The sequence below is a fragment of the Chrysoperla carnea genome, chromosome 2 (genome assembly GCF_905475395.1).
Source record: "Chrysoperla carnea chromosome 2, inChrCarn1.1, whole genome shotgun sequence".
NCBI classification, from domain to species: Eukaryota; Metazoa; Arthropoda; class Insecta; order Neuroptera; family Chrysopidae; genus Chrysoperla; species Chrysoperla carnea.
Genome location: NC_058338.1, coordinates 65,869,272 through 65,875,271, shown reverse-complemented (window position 1 = coordinate 65,875,271; position 6,000 = coordinate 65,869,272).

The window sequence follows — 6,000 nt, the reverse complement described above, 5'->3', positions numbered from 1 at the left end:
ATCTGTTTTATATTATCTTATTAAGAAGATTACTTTTAAAAACATGTCTAGGGAATATAAAACTAAAGCTTCTGTTTTTGAAACACAACATAAATACAAAATACTATAAAGAGAATTATTAAAAAAAATTGAACTATATACTAAAAGCTTTATAAAAGCTGTTGTTGTTATTTTATTTGTCTGGTCCATATATATGTGTTCAAAAGTGGTCAGTCATTGTATCTCGTTTAATTCCACAATAGAAAATAATGTCTATTTAAAGCTGTTTATCTTAAACATAACTTATTTTTACTTATAGATCGGGCGACTTTAACTGAATAAATATGGAGGACAGTCTTTGGGGACTGTCGATAGTTTTGAAAACTAAGTAACTTTTGAACTGCATAATTACACTAAATAAATTTGAATAGTAACATGTAATGTAGTATATTATTTACATGCGTTTCCACCACTTATTTCATGCGTTTTAATTTTTTTGTGCGTAAACCTTCAAAAACATTTTGTAGTGGACCGAATTGTGACTCTAAACCCTTCATGCATCCAATTGAATACACACATCAAATTTCAACAAAATCGGTACAACTGTTTAGAAAGAGTTCAATTACAAATTTTTGCGACGGCGGTGACGGTTATTCGAAGGAAATCAATCGGATTTGGAACAATTGTTGAATTAGGTATATCTAATTTGAATCCATTTTTCCTGTTAAAATTGTCCGATTTATAATACTTTAACTATAGTATACTTGTACTCAATAAAAATGCAACACTATCTATTTAAATCATCTATTTAGTTGATTAACACACATTTTTTAAAATGTGTAGTCTCACCTACAATATATCTGATTTATAGATTGTGTTTATTGAACGCAAATATACCTACATATAAAATATCATATACAGAATAGTATCCTTTTTTGGGGAGTTGTGGAAAAATTTTTACAAGGTTTGATGCAAAAATTTGAATATCAAACTTATCAAATTGATATTATAATGAAAAATTAAAAAAAAAGTTTTAAAAACGATCACATTTTTTTGTCTGTCAAAAAATAAAATTAATAAAAAGAGTGGATTTAACTATTATGTTGCATTAAACCATTTTTAAAATCTGTTTAAGTAGACATCAAAATAATAAAAACGGTCTAATTTATTTTTTTATAGAAATATTCGTATTTTTTTTATGTCAAAATAACAGAAAAAAGATGTTGGGTAAAGTATACTCATAAAATTATGTATTTTTAATGACCAGACCAAAAAACGATGTCTGTGGCATCGTAGCGCCTAAACAGATGAACCTACTAAAGAAATGATTTTGATTTTTTTATTTCATTTGAAAGATAATTTAATGAAGAGTGCTCTAAACTTCCCTTTCAAGTGAGAGTTTAGGGTTCCGTACACGAAACAGCTAAAAGGCTCTACAGGAAAAGAGTAATTTAATGATGAGTATTCTTAAAAATGTTTCAAGTGCATGGTTAGGGTTCCGAATCCGAAAAATTTGTCGGAGGTTCTTTAAATTTTGTAAATTTCACTTATTATCTATCAAAGACATTTTTTTCATTACAGACGAAAATATTTTGTATTAACATATAATAATAAAATACCAATATATGTTTTGTTTTGTTTTTTTTTTTTTTTTTTTTAATAATATGTTTAACGGATTGTGAAAATAACTAAAATTAAAAAGATAAATTGAAAATTAAAAAGCATCATTGTTCTCTAGTTGTTTTTTCCATAAGACTGCATTTCTTAGGCTTGATCGCATTTCTCTGTATGATAGCTTCAGAACTCTACATTTTCTTTTCAATCCATGCAAATCACTTTGTACATATTATATGACAATATTAGAGTGCGATTTCTATACGTACTTTAGAGTTGATTCATGTCATTTATATGCTACATGTCAAAATAAACAAAACACATGACAGCTTTATTTGTTTATATATATATACATATATATATATATATATATATATATATATATATATATATATATATACAAACTAGTAGGTACCTATATGTAGTAAGGTAGGTACTAGAAGAGTTTAGCAAATGTTTTAGTAGGTACGTATAGAAGTAGTTTACATTTATTATGGCTTATTCGTTGTGTGCAGAATTGAATTCAGTACCTCTAGCAGAAAAAATTAATAGCTTCTGTATAGTTGCATTAAAAATTTATTTTTTAATTTTATAACTAGTGTGCTATGGAATAACAAAACTGGACTAATTAATAATTTTATATTTTACTAGCTGTTACCCGCCCGCTTTGCTGGGCAACATCCCCACTTGCACCCCTCCCTCCACATTCCCTTGCGTTGGATAACATTTTTGTAATGTACACGTCATGCTCTTTTATTTGATACCCCACTTAGGTATATTTGTAAATATTCGATATTTCCTTCCCACTTTCTCGCTACACCTTTCTACCCTCCGAAGGTTAAAAAAATTTCTAAATGTAATTTAAAACATTCTGACCAAGTTTTGAACTATTAAAAGCCATAATTGAAAAATATGAATTTTTTATTCATGAACACCCCCGCAAAACCCCCTTGTGGGTGGAATTTCGTAAAATCCGTTCTTAGCTGACCTCTACTTGGCAAAAGGAATATTCCTCCCAAATTTCAAGTCTCTAGGTCTTATAGTTCCAGAGATATCGTGATGAGTGACTATCTATCTATCTATCTATCTATCTATATCTATAGAAAGTCTCCTATATATTTATAGATATAATTCTTTTAACAATAATGAGTGTGGAAATAATTAAAAATGCGAATTTTGTCATGAAAATCGATATATGCGTATACAAAAATATTCTAAGCAACTTTTTCTAATATTTTTTTCGATATCTCTAACCATATGCGACGCTAGGCAAAATATTTAGAATCAGCCTTATTTGAAATTTATAGTAGGCTTTGTTTAAAGTTCCGATTTCGGTTAAGTATCTTAAAAAATGTGACCAATCAACCAATAAGACTGTGTAAAAATTCAAATCGATATTCATATACACAACGAAAAATGAGGGTTTCATCATTTTAAATGCGACACCCTGGCGACACCAATAAAGAGGTGGACAGTTCAAAATTTAACCTTGAAGGGAATTTATTTTGGGACATTTTGCACATACGTGCAGAACGTTACGTGCAGAACCGAAGTCAGCGAGCGGACACATTTTAAACTTCTGTATAGTTTATATTTTAAATTTGAGATTTCATACAATGTTTGTATCATTCATGTAAAAAATTTGCCTGTATTTTTAAATTAAGCTAGTATTTATTGACAGGCATTATTCTGACATAAATAATGAAATCATTATATGAAAACTTATTCCTATAAAAGATACAATTATCTTCCCGAGAGGCGCTAAAAACGCTTCTGCACGCAACGAATAGTATATATATACATACTATAAATGTTTTAGTAATAGAGGTTTTGTTTTGTTTGTCATCAACATTATTATCAATTGGTTTTCACTTCACAAACAAACAATCCAACTAAAACTATTATTTAAATTTTTATTATAAAAAAAGGTTATTTTTTTAATTAAAGTACAAAGCAAACTATTGTCACTAAATTTTAGTAAATAGAGAATTTTATTTTCAATAGTAGCTATTTGCAAAGCACCAGTAGATGTATTCAGTTGGCTTCAGGCCAATCAAACATACGTACAGGAACTCTTCATAGGTATGTTTGTTTGAGCTTTGCTACAGTCCCCCTTCTCGAACTTATGTAGTATGTAAACCGATGCACACAACCAGGCTGAAACGATTGGATTAGATTGGGATGAAATTTGACACACAAATGGTTTGTAATCTGGAGTAAGGTATTCCCAGCATGGTATTTGCAGCTCCTATGCTAAAGTTATGGTAAATTTTTTTTCGATAGAATTTAGCGAGAAATTAAAGTACTTAATAGGACTTACTATTCAATCCCAAAGTTTTAGAAATATTGACCGTTTAAAACTCAAGATAATTTAGCCAACGTTACCATTTTTGACCAATTTACGTAAAAATTAATATCTCGAAAACGAAAATTAATATCTAAATTTTTTCTTCTTATAATATTCCTTTCAACTCTCCTACTTTTTTTTTCAATTCTACCGAGAGACTTTTTAATATCGTAAAAAGAATAGTTGGCTAATAAAAAATATCTAGCCGAAATCAAACTCATTTTCTTCCTTGGTTTATAGAACAATCTATCTATTGAATAACGAGATGACGAGTCCTATTGTTATAGGGCAAAATTATAAGATATGGAGGGATGGTTTGCAGGAAGTCCAAAATAGCTGGGAGGACAGTGAGTTTCACATGCTTTAAATGGGGAAATCGCAACTTTTGCAGCTGATTACTCGCAATCTAAACGATCTCAATTTCTGCAACTTTGGGGTGTCACAGCTAACATTATTCTGAGTCTTCGAAAAAGGGCAAATCTGTCCACAAGTGTATTCGTGCTTAAAATACCTTAACACATAAAAAACAGCTTCCTGCTGCTTATTTTTTTCTAAATGGCCATTAATCTTAAACTTTAAAATATATTTCCTGTTCCAGTTAACATTGGCTAAAAGAAGTTGTATTCTTGATCGAATTGAGACGAGTTGAGACAAATTGAAGATGGGTTCTTTTGTTATAGGGCAAAATTAGGAGATATGTAGGGATGGTTTACAGGAAGTCCAAAATTGAAAAATTTTAAACGATGAAAAATACTTACAGAAAATTATAAAGATCCAAAAGTGTTTACTTTATAAAGATAAACAACTTTTGTTTTTTTCCCTTTAGTTAGCAGAATGTGTTCTATCTTATGTGCTCTATTTTTCCACGCCAAATTAGGTTTTTTCTAAAATATTATTTTCTAAAATGGCTTTGCTAAGTTTACTCAGAATGACAGTAACATATTCAAATTAATATATTCTATACCTATATGTTACAACACGTAATAAATTCGATCGACACCTACATATATATCGAATATATTGTTAGTATATAAATTCGATATTTATATCTATATCATAAACTAATCATAATTATAATGTGAATTTATTGATTCACTTGATTGAATGATTTTAATTTTGATTCATTCGAATGATATAACTACACTTTATAAAAATACACTGTGTAAAATAATTAACGTTTAATCTTAAACGCAGAATATCGCCAAGTTCTAACAAGGTAATTATAGTATCCAACATAAGATGAAATCTTAGGTTAGGTTAGGTTAGGTTATATTGGCTGTCCATGAAGGACAAACTTAGGCTATAGAGCCCATTGCGATACCGTATATGTATTTTACCACCTTTCCGCTGATAGTTTCATTTATCAGCTCCTCAATTTCAGAGGCTGAGTGCATCTCCTCCATGCATAATATCATGCACTACACCAGCCCATCACAATTATTAATTAAATTAATTTTGTTGTGACGGCGGGAATCGAACCCGCTACCATAAGCATATCGCGGACGGAATTGGTTACGCCTTAACCAACTAGAACGAGCTAATAGGGCAAAAAGATGAAATCTTACCAGAAATTATCTTTTATTTGAGATGCTATGACATTATAAACAATTGCTCTCGTGCATCCTTATATATGAATGCTGATAACAATGAAGTATGTACATTTTTTGATGTTATGGTAGTTATTGTATCTATGTAATCAACATTTAGCTAGCTGTGATGGTAAGTTTTCGATCTACCGATTTTCAAATTAAAACAGATTGTATTTCATTTTGTAAACAATCAGTAATATTATCAAGTAAACACATAAAATATCCTACGTTGAAATATCAATATTTGAAAAATCTTTTATTCAACAAATTTCCCATCTCTCATGAATTTCGTAGAAATCTTGATAATTAGTTTCAAAGTTTTAATAGTTTCAAATTGTGTTTGAACTTTGCAAAAAAACAAAATTCAAAATATATTGAAATTAGTGTCAGATGAAAACATTTCGTATCCTTTCCTCTCGAAATTTTGGGGTTACACGTTTCAAAGGTCGTTAAATTCGAATATAAAAGAGG